Source organism: Podarcis vaucheri, assembly GCF_965113315.1.
Source record: "Podarcis vaucheri genome assembly, chromosome: 15".
In the NCBI taxonomy this organism is placed as follows: domain Eukaryota; kingdom Metazoa; phylum Chordata; class Lepidosauria; order Squamata; family Lacertidae; genus Podarcis; species Podarcis vaucheri.
Genome location: NC_138753.1, coordinates 32,510,245 through 32,528,273, shown reverse-complemented (window position 1 = coordinate 32,528,273; position 18,029 = coordinate 32,510,245). Strand labels below are relative to the sequence as shown.

The 18,029-nt window shown below is 40.5% G+C and overlaps 2 long non-coding RNA genes across 2 annotated transcripts in view; one reads left to right on the top strand and one right to left on the bottom strand.

The window, feature by feature from the left end:
* LOC309519672 overlaps nucleotides 1-18,029 on the top strand; it is a 363,193-nt gene that overhangs the window by 220,490 nt on the left and 124,674 nt on the right. The window lies entirely within an intron of this gene.
* Nucleotides 788-16,248, bottom strand: LOC309519674. Its single transcript, XR_014213958.1, has 2 exons — nucleotides 16,127-16,248; nucleotides 788-1,022 (listed from the first exon to the last, which is right to left on the bottom strand). It is a non-coding gene; the product is annotated as an uncharacterized lncRNA (long non-coding RNA).

Genomic DNA, 18,029 nt, shown 5'->3' with positions numbered 1-18,029 from the left:
AAAGGGTTATGCTGAATTAAAATCCCTCCCAGGACACTTCCAAATGAAGACAAATGCCCTTTGGGAGGGTGGTTCCCATGACCAGGAGATACGCAAGGCAGCTCTGGAGGGCTCCTGGAAACATGTTTCTCATTAGAAGCCCAGGTGTCCTTTGAATCTAGGAGTTCCTTTTGGCAGCTCTGCCTGATTGGGCAGCTATGGCTGCTCCTGGACAGGGAAAGTCTGGCCGCATGTTGGTAACCTTGAGGCTGGATTACAGCAATGTGATCTATGAGGGGCTGCCCTTCGGCCTCATCTGAAAGCTCCAGTTGGTGCAAAAGGGTGACAGAATTGTTCAAAGGTCTACACTGGCTGCGCATCTACTACCGAGCCAAGTTCATTGTCTTTGTATTAAGGTAATTTACAAGCCCAAAATACCTAAGGGCAGCCTAACATCTCATCTGTCAGCTCAAACACTTAGATCATCTGGAGGAGCATCATGTCTCATCCCCGGAGTTGGTGAGGCTCATCTGACAACAATAATCCAAACCTTTAGCGATTTGCCCAGTTCTAAGGACTGCTCAGCCAACAGAGATTCAGCAGGCTGTGAATCTTTAAAGGCCTGCTGAAAACATTTTTACTTAATGGTTCGTTGATGTTCTCTGATCTAATTTTTTTAACATGTTTTATTGTATATGTAGATAATGTAAATCACTTTGATACTTAGAAGATATAGCAGCATATAAATATTTTTGTAACTAAAATAATCTAAGCTCCCCACAAAGAAATAGTAAGCCATAGAAGACACTTAACAGCATTAATGTGGATTTAATAGCAGATGAATTAATGTGGACAAAACCCCATACTCAAGAACCAGAATACAGAGGATGCTGAACTACTCTTGCACTTATTCAGAATATTCAGCTGAGGTGAATGGAAGGACATCTGTAGATTGGCAGGACATCTGGAATTTAGCTGTTGTCTTCTTTCACATGAGCAGGGGGCATTTTTGAGGATGCCAAAATATTACTCGTCTTTCACTACTGTGGAAGAAAGAGAGAATCTTTGTGGTGGATCAAATGATACAAAGAAAAAGAAAAAGAAGAAGAAGAGGACGACGAATTATAACCCTCCGTCCCCGTTCCTCTCCCAGAGAGCCCAGGGCAGCCCACAGCAAAGGTGCCGCATTAAGAAGAAGGTAAAAGCACAGTACACAGTACATCTCAGGAGCGATATGAAAACATCTGAATCTCTACAGCATGTCATGTTTATCTGCCCTTTGTACAGTTCAGCTCGTGCTAGTATACTAAACTCCATAATTCAGCCTATGGCTGACAAACCAGTAGACCTACAGCTTGCCTGGGTTCTTCAAGATGTGGATCCTTATATTACCCTACAGGTTGCTAAATTCCTAACAGCCATCCTCTCGTACAAGAGACGGAATGGAATGTTAGCCGATTATTGATAGTTATAAGAATTTTCTATAATGACATCAGATATTGATTTTAGCGTAGTGCCTAAATCTTAATCTTAAATTTTCTTTTGAATTGCTAATATCTGTCCTTGTGAGCTGTGAATTGTGTTATATTACTGGTGGCTTGTACGAGTCCACTGTTTTATTTGATTTGTTTTGTTGTGTTGTGCTTTATGATGGGCGTAAAGCCGAATAAACATTTTCATTCTCAGGAGCGAGTCAAGGTGATAAGAGGTGAGCAGATCTTCCTCCAGAAACAGATGCCATTGTTCATTTTCCTTTCAAGGGATGATATCGTCAAGCATTGTGAGTTTTATGGGGGGAGAACATTCTTGAATGTTCTCAAATACAAGCTTGCAGCAGTTGTTTATCTCGTGAGTCTGTGGGGCTCATGGTCAACGCTCAGAGGCAGATGATATATTTCCTGCCTACAGAGCAGTTCTGTGTCTCTTTCTATGCTTTCTGTTATACTGTCTGTTTCTTTGCTTCTGTAACTGGATGAGGTCTTAGGAGCTGAAGTTTTGGGACTTTACTGGGGATCCAGTAAGATCCTGTACGCTTTTAAACCTCAGTAAACTATAGCTGAAGAATTCTGCTGCCTTAGTGTGTGTTTTTCCTTTGGAAGTCTGCACGGGAGTTGCAGTTCATGCAATTGCAATCTGTTGCTATCTGCCCATGCCCTGGAGTTGCGCTAAAGAGCCATGGAGACAGGGAGTGGCTAGATTTTGCACCAGCCCTGTCAGATATTTTCTACCTGAAGGAAGAATCGCTTCTGGAGTCTGGCCATGGCTGCCTGAGAGTAGGCTCAGTACTTTAGATTTCTCAGTTTGAAAAGCTGGAAAGATACTTATGTTGCAGCACATCATAAAATATATGATATTATTTGCAGCTATACTGAAGTTGATGTTACTGTATTCTGTATGGTTTATCTTCTACTGGAGAAGACTGGTGAGCAACTGAGAACAGACATTGAGTTCGGCTGTTATTGAGTACCGTGGTACCTCAGGTTACATACACTTCTGGTTACAGATGCTTCAGGTTACAGACTCCGCTAACCCAGAAATAGTACCTCAGGTTAAGAACTTTGCTTCAGGATGAGATCAGAAATCTTGCTTTGGCTGCGTGGCAGCAGAGGGAGGCCCCATTAGCTAAAGTGGTGCTTCAGGTTAAGAACAGTTTCAGGTTAAGAACGGACCTCTGGAACGAATTAAGTACTTATCTCGAGGTACCACTGTAATGGTACACATTATTTTATTTTAATCGATTTTTATCTTCTCAGACATTCTGTTTGTCATTGTGCTAAAATACCTTGAGAAAAGTAAGCCAAAGGCTTTTTGACCATAAGTCTTGTTCAGTGGTCTCAAATAAAATTTGCAATATGTAAAATGTACCAAAAATCATTTCAAACAGTGCTTTTTGTTCAGTTGTGTTTAGATTTTAAGGGGAGAGGATGTTGCCTTTCTGGGTTTGTATGGAGGGGTTTGGAGAGAGAGATAATAATATTGTACTTGGAGGCCTTTCATGTTTTCAAGAAAAGGGGACATGCACCCATCAGAGTTTCTCAAATTTTGAAATGTGCCCATTTGCCCCAAAATGTGCACAGCTCCTGCTCTAAAACAGCAAGTTATTTGTTCTTACCAAGGTGTCCACATTCCTCATAGCATTGACTTTCAAGCAGAAAGTTATTTCCATTATTTGCACAGCCACTGAAAATGAACTGCTCACACTTCAGGGTTTCAATATTGAAGAAAAAACGTGGTAAACGTGCTTTGCATCTTCCTACATTCTTAGGGAGTTTGCATACATCAAGTTGACCATCTGGTGGGTAAAGCAAAGAAAGGCAAGCCTCATATAAACATTATATCAAAGTCTGAAACACAGAAAGCAATGACATTGACCATGTGACTCCACCTCACAAATAAAAACAGTAATTAACTCACATTTCTACCAGAGCTAAATTTATACAAATATGTTTTCACAAACCTTCTCTTTGAGATTCCCTAAATCTCTGGACTTCCCTCCATACCCTCTTCTGGTTCCATATATTAACTACGTTCTTCTGCATATCCATTCTTAAACCTTTTCAATTATTATTTCCCTTAATTTTATCTAATTTTCTGCTAGTTGCAAGCATTTACTTAAATGCTTTACTTATATGTATCAACCTGTTTACAGTATTTTTGCACATAAATAATAAACGATTCCCACTCTTTTTTAAACTTCTCATTGTCATAGTCTATGAGCTTTGCCATTATTTTTGCCATTTCTGCATAGTCCATTAGCTTGATTTGCCATTCTTCTTTCGTTGCTATCTTTTCGTCCTTCTATCTTTGGGCTAACAATATTTGGGCAGCTGTTGTAGCATACAAAAATATTTTCTTATCTTCTTTGGGGAGTTCAGTTCCTATCAGCCCTAGTAAAAAAGCTTCAGGTTTTTTAACAAAAGTTAGTTTAAACATTTTCTTCAGTTCATTATACATCATTACCCAGAAGCTTTTAATAACCTTACATCCCCACCACTGGGCTGTATCCAGTTCTAGCTGAGAGTCACTTTCCTGTTCTCAAAAGGTTAGCATTGGGTGTCAGCTGGGAAACTGAAATCCAAGACTTCTGGAAGAAGCCAAGTTGTCTATCTATGAACCAAAAATAAAACAAAACAATATGGGCCAAACAACATGCCGCTCTCTGCCACTCTGGTGAGTACCACCTGCAAGGTATCTTGGCTGGCGTAGTGAAACAACACATATTCCTGAGGATGCCAGAAGTCAACACTAACCACGAACAAGACTCCTATGTCCACACCCTGAGCCCTGAGTTTAGTTGGCAAAGATTGCTGAAGAGAGAGATCAGACTATTCAAGGGTAGGTGTACTCCAAATCTGATACAGTGGTACTTTGGGTTCAATACGCTTCAGGTTACATACCCTTCAGGTTACAGATTCCGCTAACCCAGAAATAGTACCTCGGGTTAAGAACTTTGCTTCAGGATGAGAACAGAAATAGTGCTTCGGTGGTGCGGCAGCAGCAGGAGGCCCCATTAGCTAAAGTGGTGCTTTAGGTTAGAACAGTTACAGGTTAAGAACGGACCTCTGGAACGAATTAAGTACTTAACCCGAGGTACCACTGTAATGGTACACATTCTTTTATTTTAATTGATTTTTATCTTCTCAGACATTCTGTTTGTCATTGTGCTAAGATACCTTAAGAAAAGTAAGCCAAAGGCTTTTTGACCATAAGTCTTGTTCAGTGGTCTCAAATAAAATTTGCAATATGTAAAATGTACCAAAAATCATTTCAAACAGTGCTTTTTGTTCAGTTGTGTTTAGATTTTAAGGGAGATGATGCTGCCTTTCTGGGTTTGTATGGAGGGGTTTGGAGAGAGAGATAATAATATTGTACTTGGAGGCCTTTCATGTTTTCAAGAAAAGGGGACATGCACCCATCAGAGTTTCTCAAATTTTGAAATGTGCCCATTTGCCCCAAAATGTGCACAGCTCCTGCTCTAAAACAGCAAGTTATTTGTTCTTACCAAGGTGTCCACATTCCTCATAGCATTGACTTTCAAGCAGAAAGTTATTTCCATTATTTGCACAGCCACTGAAAATGAACTGCTCACACTTCAGGGTTTCAATATTGAAGAAAAAACGTGGTAAACGTGCTTTGCATCTTCCTACATTCTTAGGGAGTTTGCATACATCAAGTTGACCATCTGGTGGGTAAAGCAAAGAAAGGCAAGCCTCATATTAACATTATATCAAAGTCTGAAACACAGAAAGCAATGACATTGACCATGTGACTCCACCTCACAAATAAAAACAGTAATTAACTCACATTTCTACCAGAGCTAAATTTATACAAATATGTTTTCACAAACCTTCTCTTTGAGATTCCCTAAATCTCTGGACTTCCCTCCATACCCTCTTCTGGTTCCATATATTAACTACGTTCTTCTGCATATCCATTCTTAAACCTTTTCAATTATTATTTCCCTTAATTTTATCTAATTTTCTGCTAGTTGCAAGCATTTACTTAAATGCTTTACTTATATGTATCAACCTGTTTACAGTATTTTTGCACATAAATAATAAACGATTCCCACTCTTTTTTAAACTTCTCATTGTCATAGTCTATGAGCTTTGCCATTATTTTTGCCATTTCTGCATAGTCCATTAGCTTGATTTGCCATTCTTCTTTCGTTGCTATCTTTTCGTCCTTCTATCTTTGGGCTAACAATATTTGGGCAGCTGTTGTAGCATACAAAAATATTTTCTTATCTTCTTTGGGGAGTTCAGTTCCTATCAGCCCTAGTAAAAAAGCTTCAGGTTTTTTAACAAAAGTTAGTTTAAACATTTTCTTCAGTTCATTATACATCATTACCCAGAAGCTTTTAATAACCTTACATCCCCACCACTGGGCTGTATCCAGTTCTAGCTGAGAGTCACTTTCCTGTTCTCAAAAGGTTAGCATTGGGTGTCAGCTGGGAAACTGAAATCCAAGACTTCTGGAAGAAGCCAAGTTGTCTATCTATGAACCAAAAATAAAACAAAACAATATGGGCCAAACAACATGCCGCTCTCTGCCACTCTGGTGAGTACCACCTGCAAGGTATCTTGGCTGGCGTAGTGAAACAACACATATTCCTGAGGATGCCAGAAGTCAACACTAACCACGAACAAGACTCCTATGTCCACACCCTGAGCCCTGAGTTTAGTTGGCAAAGATTGCTGAAGAGAGAGATCAGACTATTCAAGGGTAGGTGTACTCCAAATCTGATACAGTGGTACTTTGGGTTCAATACGCTTCAGGTTACATACCCTTCAGGTTACAGACTCCGCTAACCCAGAAATAGTACCTCGGGTTAAGAACTTTGCTTCAGGATGAGAACAGAAATTGTGCTCCGGTGGTGCGGCAGCAGCAGGAGGCCCCATTAGCTAAAGTGGTGCTTTAGGTTAGAACAGTTACAGGTTAAGAACGGACCTCTGGAACGAATTAAGTACTTAACCCAAGGTACCACTGTAATGGTACACATTATTTTATTTTAATTGATTTTTATCTTCTCAGACATTCTGTTTGTCATTGTGCTAAGATACCTTAAGAAAAGTAAGCCAAAGGCTTTTTGACCATAAGTCTTGTTCAGTGGTCTCAAATAAAATTTGCAATATGTAAAATGTACCAAAAATCATTTCAAACAGTGCTTTTTGTTCAGTTGTGTTTAGATTTTAAGGGAGATGATGCTGCCTTTCTGGGTTTGTATGGAGGGGTTTGGAGAGAGAGATAATAATATTGTACTTGTTGGCCTTTCATGTTTTCAAGAAAAGGGGACCCCAAAATGTGCACAGCTCCTGCCCTAAAACAGCAAGTTATTTGTTCTTACCAAGGTGTCCACATTCCTCATAGCATTGACTTTCAAGCAGAAAGTTATTTCCATTATTTGCACAGCCACTGAAAATGAACTGCTCACACTTCAGGGTTTCAATATTGAAGAAAAAACGTGGTAAACGTGCTTTGCATCTTCCTACATTCTTAGGGAGTTTGCATACATCAAGTTGACCATCTGGTGGGTAAAGCAAAGAAAGGCAAGCCTCATATAAACATTATATCAAAGTCTGAAACACAGAAAGCAATGACATTGACCATGTGACTCCACCTCACAAATAAAAACAGTAATTAACTCACATTTCTACCAGAGCTAAATTTATACAAATATGTTTTCACAAACCTTCTCTTTGAGATTCCCTAAATCTCTGGACTTCCCTCCATACCCTCTTCTGGTTCCATATTTTAACTACGTTCTTCTGCATATCCATTCTTAAACCTTTTCAATTATTATTTCCCTTAATTTTATCTAAATTTCTGCTAGTTGCAAGCATTTACTTAAATGCTTTACTTATATCTATCAACCTGTTTACAGTATTTTTGCACATAAATAATAAACTATTCCCACTCTTTTTTAAACTTCTCACTGTCATAGTCTCTGAGGTTTGCCGTTAATTTTGCCATTTCTGCATCGTCCATTACCTTGATTTGCCATTCTTCTTTCGTTGCTATCTTTTCTTCCTTCTATCTTTGGGCTAACAATATTTTGGCAGCTGTTGTAGCATACTAAAATATTTTCTTATCTTCTTTGGGGAGTTCAGTTCCTATCAGCCCTAGTAAAAAAGCTTCAGGTTTTTTAACAAAAGTTAGTTTAAACATTTTCTTCAGTTCATTATACATCATTACCCAGAAGCTTTTAATAACCTTAAATCCCCACCACTGGGCTGTATCCAGTTCTAGCTGAGAGTCACTTTCCTGTTCTCAATAGTTTAGCATTGGGTGTCAGCTGGGAAACTGAAATCCAAGACTTCTGGAAGAAGCCAAGTTGTCTATCTATGAACCAAAATTCACACAAAACAATATGGGCCAAACAACATGTCGCTCTCTGCCACTCTGGTGAGTACCACCTGCAAGGTATCTTGGCTGGCATAGTGAAACAACACATATTCCTGAGGATGCCAGAAGTCAACACTAACCACGAACAAGATTCCTATGTCCACACCCTGAGCCCTGAGCTTAGTTGGCAAAGATTGCTGAAGAGAGAACAGAAATCGTGCTCTTGCGGCGCAGCAGCAGCGGGAGGCCCCATTAGCTAAAGTGGTGCTTCAGGTTAAGAACAGTTTCAGGCAGTGGCGTAGCGTGGGTTTTCAGCACCCGGGGCAAGGCAAGTAATTTGCGCCCCCTAACCCGGGGCAAGGCAAGTAATTTGCGCCCCCTAACCCGTGGATTTTAGCACTCGAGTCTCTTCCGCGCCCCCCACAGATGCTGCGCCAGGTGCAGCAGGCCCCCCTGAACCCCCCACGCTACGCCACTGCTCCCACCACAAGTCTTCAGGACAGCCATCCGAAGGCTGGCGCGGGGAGAAGGTCTCTCCGCCCCACCGCCAGGCTTCGGAGGAGGTCCGAGGACAGTAGGGTTCCTGCTTCCTCGAGGAGGGCCGGCCAAATGCGCCCCCCCCCCAAATGATGCGCCCGGTGCGGCCGGCACCCCTGGCACCCCCCACGCTAAGCCACTGGTTTCAGGTTGAGAACGGACCTCCGGAACGAATTAAGTACTTAACCCGAGGTACCACTGTAGTTCCCAGAATGTTGCTTCCCCGGGAACATAGTGTAAAGTTTAAAGAGTGACTCACAGAACAACCAGAGTATCACTGATCTACTGTGGCCTTGGGCAGGGTGCTAAAATGCCAGCAACTTCTGAGAATTCCAGGTGCTGACACTGATCCCAAGCAAGGACCACAGCTGGCATGCAACGTTGTCATACTTGGCATAGAGGCATTGAAATGAATTGTCGTGTTTAACTTAGAGTCATCTTTTTGAATGGATCTACTCTGAGAAGAAATATGTTGGCTACAACTCCACAGCTCTTCATTTTGAGCCACCATGGAGAATCCATTGAGCTCCTTTCAAGGTCACATGTTCACTCACTGGGCAAAGTCAGCCCAGGGAATCTTTGTAGGCACACAAGCTCCTCAAACTCCCATAGCGTGATCAATATAATTGGGTGCATGTGTTGCCTACAAGAAAGCAAGCTCCACATCACTTGGGCCTTATGGAAGGGGGCAACCCTATGTAGAGAGGCAGGTTAAAGACTTGGAGAGAAATAGGGGGAGGTACAGCCATGATACACATAAGATTTAGAAGTTGTAAGAGGAGAGAGAGCTCATACCTGTATCTGACGCAGAGATGCCCAGCAGCTCGGGCCAGGGTGCGAAAAGGCCCACGATGAGAGACAGGAGGATGAAGGGACCACACTGCATGGCGATTCTTCAATGGGACTGTCCAGTACCAAGGGAAGGGACGCTATATGGTGTTCTTTAAGGAAATGGAGGCTGTCATCTGGGCATGAAAAAGCAATATCTAGGGACAATCTGTATCTACTCTATTAATTACAAGGAAATTTTCTGTTCTCAATAAAGTATTCTTCTACCTCAGCTCAGGACATGTTGGAGCTATGAATTATATCCACAGAAGACTGAAACATCCTGGAAGGATTTCAGTTCCGTGACATGGTATTGATATAAACCTGTTCTTTTGTCATGCAGCGCCCATGCCCTTTTGTTCCTCTCTGGTGTGGGTGCTGTGGAGTAATGGGTTTATTAGGCAGGACAGGATAAGATAGGAAAAGAAATTTAAATATCCAGCAACTCTTATTAAGACCATCATATAATTGCCTGGTACATTCAGCTTTTATTGTAGCAATAAAGTTTGGTTTATTCTCACCACGTCTCATATTTGGCTAAGCCAGTGGTTTTCAACCAGTGTGCTGTGGCACCCTGGGGTGCCTTGAATGATAGTCAGAGTACCCCGGGCACACTGGCCTCTGTCCCTCTTTCCTTCTTTCCCTTCTCTGATGCCCTCTCACGTCTCTGCCTCCCAAAGGTTTCCACGCCTGTTCATTGCAGCAGCCCTGGCTACAAACTCCCCAGGAAAATGGTGCCTCTGGGGCTGGCTAAGCTATCAGGTCTATGAAAAAGTGACATCATCCCCATCCACTGGTACTGCTAGCTAGGGGTAATGGGAGTTGTAGGACGAAAACATCTGGAGGGCCGAGGTTGAGGAAGCCTGCTTTAGACCAAGACCACCCACAAAACATTGTGCAAACATTACAGAAGGAGTTGGTCTAGAGCAGAAATCCTGTTTGCCAGGATATCTGTTAATGGTCACTGATTGCTTTACCTGGGCAACCTGGGGGTGAGCAGTTAATAGAATTAAAGTTTCCTCTTGCTCCTACATGGTGATCTTTGGCTCGGAAGGGTACGACAGGGTTCACTTTTTGGGGAACACTGTGAAAGGAAGGGCAGTATTTTACTGAGGAATGGTATACAAGTCAGTGTTATAGAAAAAACCTGCTCCTTTCCCGTTGTTGGGCATCCAAGAGCCCGTATAGAGTCCTTAAGTAGGTTCCCTATCAGTAGGAGAAAATAACAGAGGCCAGCCAGAGAATATTGAGAAGCAAAGCAGCTAGTAAGCCTGATCTTTATTAAACGGTTGCAACAGGGCCCTCACTCACCCTACGCAGGAGGGAGGAGGAACCCAGAACAATGGTGCACAAGCCCTCCAGATGTTTTGAGACTACAATTCCCATCATCCCCGACCACTGACCCTGCTACCTAGGGAACATGGGAGTTGTATGCCAAAAACAGCTGGAGGGCCAAGGTTGAGGAAGGCTGCTGTAGACCAAGAACACCACCCGCCAAAACATCATGCTACAGCAGAAATCCTGTTTGCCAGGATATCTGTTAATGGTCACTGATTGATTTACCTGGGCAACCTGGCCATTCTTTTGTGATGGTAAATACTTCAGTTTCTGAGTCCCAGGTCACAGGCTCACCCTGTTCATACACAATTACACCCTTAAGACAGGATTTGTAAGCGAAAAGACAAAGGGGAGGCTTTCTCCATTTCCTCCCTTCTTGCAGAGAAATATATTGAGGTCAATTTGGGAGAGTCAAAATGACTTCAGGATTGCTCTCCTGTACTATTTCGGATTGAGGGCACAAGGAGAAGTGGGCGACAGAGGTTGAGATGGTTGGACAGTGTTCTCGAAGCTACAAACATGAGTTTCACCAAACTGCGGGAGGCAGTGGAAGACAGGAGTGCCTGGCGTGCTCTGGTCCATGGGGCCACGAAGAGTCAGACACGACTAAAACGTCTAAACAACAACACTATTTCAGACATGTGGTTTATATACTTATGTATGTGTTTCCTTGTACATTTATGAACATTTATTTTATATTTAGGACGATAGGATTCTTATAACATCAGGAACAATGTACAGTATTACAGTAAGGCTGTGCTCAGTTTCCTATCACTACTCCATAATTAAACTATACCATTTAACATACAAAATATTATTCTATATTATTGTAATGAATGTTGAATGTTATTTTATTTGCATATCGTATAATGCATATTGTCTTATTTATATAATGTAAGCCACTCTGAGCCTGGCTTTGTTTTTTTTTATAAATTTTTTTATTGATTTTACAAAATTTTATAAACAATACAAACAAATAAAAAGACAAAACAAACATGTATAATTTCATCTCCTTTTTTCATAAACCTCATTTCTCTGACTCCCCCAAACCTCCCCTTTCTACATCCCAATTCCCAAAATTGTTTCAGCAAGTCCTAAATTAAATTTTAGTCAAATTTTGTTCCTTATTTGTTCTTTTCTTTTACTTAGTCTTTTGTCGCTGTAATCTCCTTTTCTTACTAAGAACCTCAACATTTTAGCATTCATTAATTTTATAATATTTCTTAAGATAAATTTTAAATTTATTCCAATCTTCATCCGCCGTCTCTTTCCCCTGTTCATGGATTCTGTCGGTCATTTCAGCCAATGTCATATAGTCTATCACCTTCATCTGCCATTCTTCCAAGGTGGGTAGATCTTGGGTCTTCCAATGCTTTGCGATGAGTATTCTTGCTGCTGTAGTAGCGTACATAAAAAAAGTTCTATCTTTCTTCGACACCAATTGGTTACTAATGCCCAAGAGAAAGGCCTCTGGTTTCTTAGGGAAGGTACATTTTAGCACCTTTTTCATTTCATTATATATCATTTCCCAGAAAGCCTTAATCTTCGGGCACGTCCACCAAAGGTGGTAGAAAGTACCTTCAGTTTCTTTACACTTCCAACACTTATTATCAGGCACATGATAAATTTTTGCTAGCTTGACTGGGGTCATGTACCACCTGTAAATCATTTTCATAATATTTTCCTTTAAGGTATTACATGCCGTAAATTTTATACCGGTGTTCCACAACCATTCCCAGTCAGCAAACATAATGCTATGACCAATATCCTGTGCCCACTTAATCATGGCCGATTTAACTGTTTCGTCTTGTGTATTCCACTTAAGCAACAAGTTATACATTCTTGACAGATTCTTAACATTGGGTTCTAACAGTTCAGTTTCTAATTTTGATTTCTCCACCTGGAAGCCAATTTTCCTGTCTTGTTTATATACCTCCATTATTTGAAAATAATGGAGCCAATCTCGTACTTTTGTTTTTAATTTCTCATGACTCTGTAATTTCAGTTTATCTCCATCTTGTTCCAAAATTTCCCAATACTTTGGCCATTTGGCCTCCATATTGAGTTTTTTCACCGCTTTAGCCTCCAAAGGTGACAACCATCTAGGGGTTTTGTTTTCCAGCAAATCCTTATATCTAGTCCAAACATTATATAGTGCTTTTCTAACAATATGATTTTTAAAGGCCCTATGCACTTTAGCTTTGTCATACCACAAATATGCATGCCAACCAAATGCATTATTAAAACCTTCTAAGTCCAAGATATCTGTATTCTCAAGGAGCATCCACTCTTTCATCCAGCAGAACGCTGCTGCTTCATAGTACAGTTTTAAGTCCGGCAGGGCAAATCCCCCTCTTTCCTTAGCATCCATTAATATCTTAAATTTTATTCTAGGCTTTTTGCCCTGCCAGACAAATTTTGAAATATCTTTCTGCCACCTCTTGAAACAGTCCATCTTGTCAAGAATTTGCAATGTTTGAAATAGGAATAACATTCTAGGCAATACATTCATTTTTATAGCTGCAATTCGGCCCAACATTGAAAGCTTCAGATTTGACCATGTTTCCAAGTCCTTTTTAACTTCTGACCAACATTTCTCATAATTATCTTTAAATAAATTCAAATTCTTAGATGTCATATAAACCCCTAAATATTTCACCTTCTTAACCACCATCAAACCTGTTTCAGTTTGAAACTTCTCCTTTTCCGTGTCTGATAAGTTTTTTTCCAAAACCTTGGTCTTTTGTTTGTTCAACTTAAACCCAGCCACTTGACCAAATTCTTGAATTAAGTCTAGAACCCTTTTTGTACTAGCTTCTGGCTCTTGTAAAGTAAGTACTAAGTCATCTGCAAATGCCCTTTGCTTGTAATGTTTAGCTCCGACTTGTACCCCTTTAACTAGCTGGTCACCTCTAATCATATTTAGCAACACCTCCAGGACTGATATAAAAAGTAATGGGGAGATTGGGCACCCCTGTCGTGTCCCTTTTTCTATTTTAAATTCTTCAGTTGTCACATTATTTACAATCAGCTTTGCTTTTTGTTCTGAATATATTGCACCTATACCATTCTCAAAACTTTGGCCTACCCCCATCCCATGAAGATTCTTTTTCATAAAACTCCAAGAAATATTGTCAAAGGCTTTCTCCGCATTCACAAAAATCAAAACTGCTTTAGTGTTTATATTCACCTCTAGTAGTTCCAAAATGTCTATAATATTCCTCACATTATCTGACAAATGTCTTTTTGGGAGAAAGCCTGCTTGGTCCATATGAATCTCATCCATCAGCACTCTTTTCAGTCTTTTTGCTAAAATGTCTGCAAAAATTTTGTAATCCACATTAAGTCATGATATAGGGCGGTAGTTCTTAAGTTGAGTCTTTTCAGTCTCTGTCTTTGGTATGAGTGTAATGTATACTTCTTTCCACGATTCTGGTGCCCTTTTCCCCTCCAAAATCTCGTTGCAGACTTCCTTTAACGGTTGTACTATCCACTCCTTCAAAGCTTTGTAATATCTGGAAGTCAGCCCATCTGGTCCTGGAGATTTGCCCAACTGCATGTTTTGAATGGCCCCCTCTATCTCTTGTTCTGTTATCTTCTGATTTAGATCCACTTTACTTTGATGGGAGATTTTTTGTAGTCCATATCGCTTAAGAAACTCGTCTATATCTCCTTCCTTCTGCGGCCCTTGTGAATATAATTTTTTAAAATAACTCAAAAAGCAATTCCTGATCTCATTAGGTTTATATATATTCTTTCCATCAACTTCTAGGCTTGTAACCGTATTTAATTTCTGTCTTTTCTTCATTTGCCAAGCCAGAAGTTTGCCACATTTATCTGCAGATTCGAATGTCTTCTGTCTCATTTGTTTGATCTTCCATTCAATCTCTTGGTTCATCAATTCCATATATTGTGACTGGTATAACTTAATCTCTCTCAGAATCTCCTGGGACTTTGGTTTGGATCTGAGTTTCTTCTCTCCTTCTTTTATCTTTTCCAGAATCCTATCCTTCTTTTCATTTTGATTTCTCTTCTTTATTGAATTTTGTTGTATTAAAAATCCTCGCATCACAGCTTTACTTGCGTCCCAGATTACTCTTTTTTCCACATCTGTTTTTAAATTTATTTCAAAATAGTCCTTTATAGTTTTTTGGGCCTTTTTGTGGATCTCCTCATCTCAAAATAGGGTGTCATTCATCCTCCATCTAAATGAACCAGCTGTTGTAAATTTCATCTCCATCTTTAAGGCATTGTGGTCGGAGCAAGTCTTTGAGCAGATCTTCCTTCAGAAACAGATGCCATTGTTCATTTTCCTTTCAAGGGATGATATCGTCAAGCATTGTGAGTTTTATGGGTGCAGAACAGATGATATATTTCCTGCCTATAGAGCAGTTCTGTGTCTCTTTCTATGCTTTCTGTTATACTGTCTGTTTCTTTGCTTCTGTAACTGGATGAGATCTTAGGAGCTGAAGTTTTGGGACTTTACCGGGGATCCAGTAAGATCCTGTACGCTTTTAAACCTCAGTAAACTATAACTGAAGAATTCTGCTGCCTTAGTGTGTGTTTTTCCTTTGGAACTCTGCACGGGAGTTGCAGTTCATGCAATTGGAATCTGTTGCTATCTGCCCATGCCCTGGAGTTGCGCTAAAGAGCCATGGAGACAGGGAGTGGCTAGATTTTGCACCAGCCCTGTCAGATATTTTCTACCTGAAGGAAGAATCCCTTCTGGAGTCTGGCCATGGCTGCCTGAGAGTAGGCTCAGTACTTTAGATTTCTCAGTTTGAAAAGCTGGAAAGATACTTATGTTGCAGCACATCATAAAATATATGATATTATTTGCAGCTATACTTAATTTGATGTTACTGTATTCTGTATGGTTTATCTTCTACTGGAGAAGACTGGTCAGTCAAAAAGCAACAGAGAAGAGACATTGAGTTCGGCTGTTATTGAGTACAGTGGTACCTCAGGTTCCATACGCTTCCGGTTACAGATGTTTCAGGTTATAGACTCCACTAACCCAGAAATAGTACCTCGGGTTAAGAACTTTGCTTCAGGATGAGATCTGAAATCTTGCTTTGGCGGCGTGGCAGCCGAGGGAGGCCCCATTAGCTAAAGTGGTGCTTCAGGTTAAGAACAGTTTCAGGTTAAGAACGGACCTCTGGAACGAATTAAGTACTTATCCCGAGGTACCACTGTAATGATACACATTATTTTATTTTAATTGATTTTTATCTTCTCAGACATTCTGTTTGTCATTGTGCTAAGATACCTTGAGAAAAGTAAGCCAAAGGCTTTTTGACCATAAGTCTTGTTCAGTGGTCTCAAATAAAATTTGCAATATGTAAAATGTACCAAAAATCATTTCAAACAGTGCTTTTTGTTCAGTTGTGTTTAGGTTTTAAGGGGAGAGGATGTTGCCTTTCTGGGTTTGTATGGAGGGGTTTGGAGAGAGAGATAATAATATTGTACTTGGAGGCCTTTCATGTTTTCAAGAAAAGGGGACATGCACCCATCAGAGTTTCTCAAATTTTGAAATGTGCCCATTTGCCCCAAAATGTTCACAGCTCCTGCCCTAAAACAGCAAGTTATTTGTTCTTACCAAAGCGGCCACATTCTTGATAGCATTCATCTTCATTCAGAAAGTTATTTGCATTCTTTCCACAGCCACCGTAAATGAATTTCTCACACTTCAGGGTTTCAACATTGAAGAAAAAACTTATAAAACTTGCTTTGCATCTTCCTAATTTTCGAGGGAGTTTGCATATATCAGGTAGACCATCTGGTGGGTAAAAGCAAAGAAAGGCAAGCCTCATATAAACATTATATCAAAGTCTGAAACACAGAAAGCAATGACATTGACCAGGTGACTCCACCTCACAAATAAAAACAGTAATTAACACATTTCTACCAGATCTAAATTTATACAAATATGTTTTCACAAAGCTTCTCTTTGAGATTCCCTAAATCTCTGGACTTCCCTCCATACCCTCTTCTGATTCCTTATATTAACTAAGTTCTTCTGCATATCCATTCTTAAACCTTTTCAATTATTATTTCCCTTAATTTTATCTAATTTTCTGCTAGTTGAAAGCATTTACTTAAATGCTTTACTTAGATGTATCAACCTGTTTTTGCACATAAATAATAAACTATTCCCACTCTTTTTTAAACTTCTCACTGTCATAGTCTCTGAGGTTTGCCGTTAATTTTGCCATTTCTGCATAGTCCATTAGCTTGATTTGCCATTCTTCTTTTGTCGCTATCTTTTCATCCTTCTGTCTTTGGGCTAACAATATTTGGGCAGCTGTTGTAGCATACAAAAATATTTTCTTATCTTCTTTGGGGAGTTCAGTTCCTATTAGTCCTAGTAAAAAAGCTTCAGGTTTTTAAACAAAAGTTAGTTTAAACATTTTCTTCAGTTCATTATACATCATTACCCAGAAGCTTTTAATAACCTTACATCCCCACCACTGGGCTGTATCCAGTTCTAGCTGAAAGTCACTTTCCAGTTCTCAAAAGTTTAGCATTGGGTGTCAGCTGGGAAACTGAAATCCAAGACTTCTGGAAGAAGCCAAGTTGTCTATCTATGAACCAAAAATCACACAAAACAATATGGGCCAAACAACATGCCGCTCTCTGCCACTTTGGTGAGTACCACCTGCAAGGTATCTTGGCTGGCATAGTGAAACAACACATATTCCTGAGGATGCCAGAAGTCAACACTAACCATGAACAAGATTCCTATGTCCACACCCTGAGCCCTGAGTTTAGTTGGCAAAGATTGCTGAAGAGAGAGACCAGACTATTCAAGGGTAGGTGTACTCCAAATCTGATACAGTGGTACTTCGGCTTCCATACGCTTCAGGTTACATACGCTTCAGGTTACAGACTCCGCTAACCCAGAAATAGTACCTCGGGTTAAGAACTTTGCTTCAGGATGAGAACAGAGAACGTGCTCCGGTGGTGCGGCAGCAGCAGGAGGCCCCATTAGCTAAAGTGGTGCTTCAGGTTAAGAACAGTTTCAGGTTAAGAACGGACCTCCGGAACGAATTAAGTACTTAAACCGAGGTACCAGTGTAGTTCCCAGAATGTTGCTTCCCCGGGAACATAGTGTAACGTTTAAAGAGTGACTCACAGAACAATCAGAGTATCACTGATCTACTGTGGCCTTGGGCAGGGTGCTAGAATGCCAGCAACATCTGAGAATTCCACGTGCTGACACTGATCCCAAGCAAGGACCACAGCTGGTATACAACGTTGTCATACTTGGCATAGAGGCATTGAAATGAATTGTCGTGTTTAACTTAAAGTCATCTTTTTGAATGGATCTACTCTGAGAAGAAATATGTTGGATAGAAATCCACAGCTCTTCATTTTGAGCCACCATGGAGAATCCATTGAGCTCCTTTCAAGATCCAGGCTTCTTCAGGGTCATATGTTCACTCACTGGGCAACGTCAGCCCAGGGAATCTTTGTAGGAACACAAGCTCCTCAAACTCCCA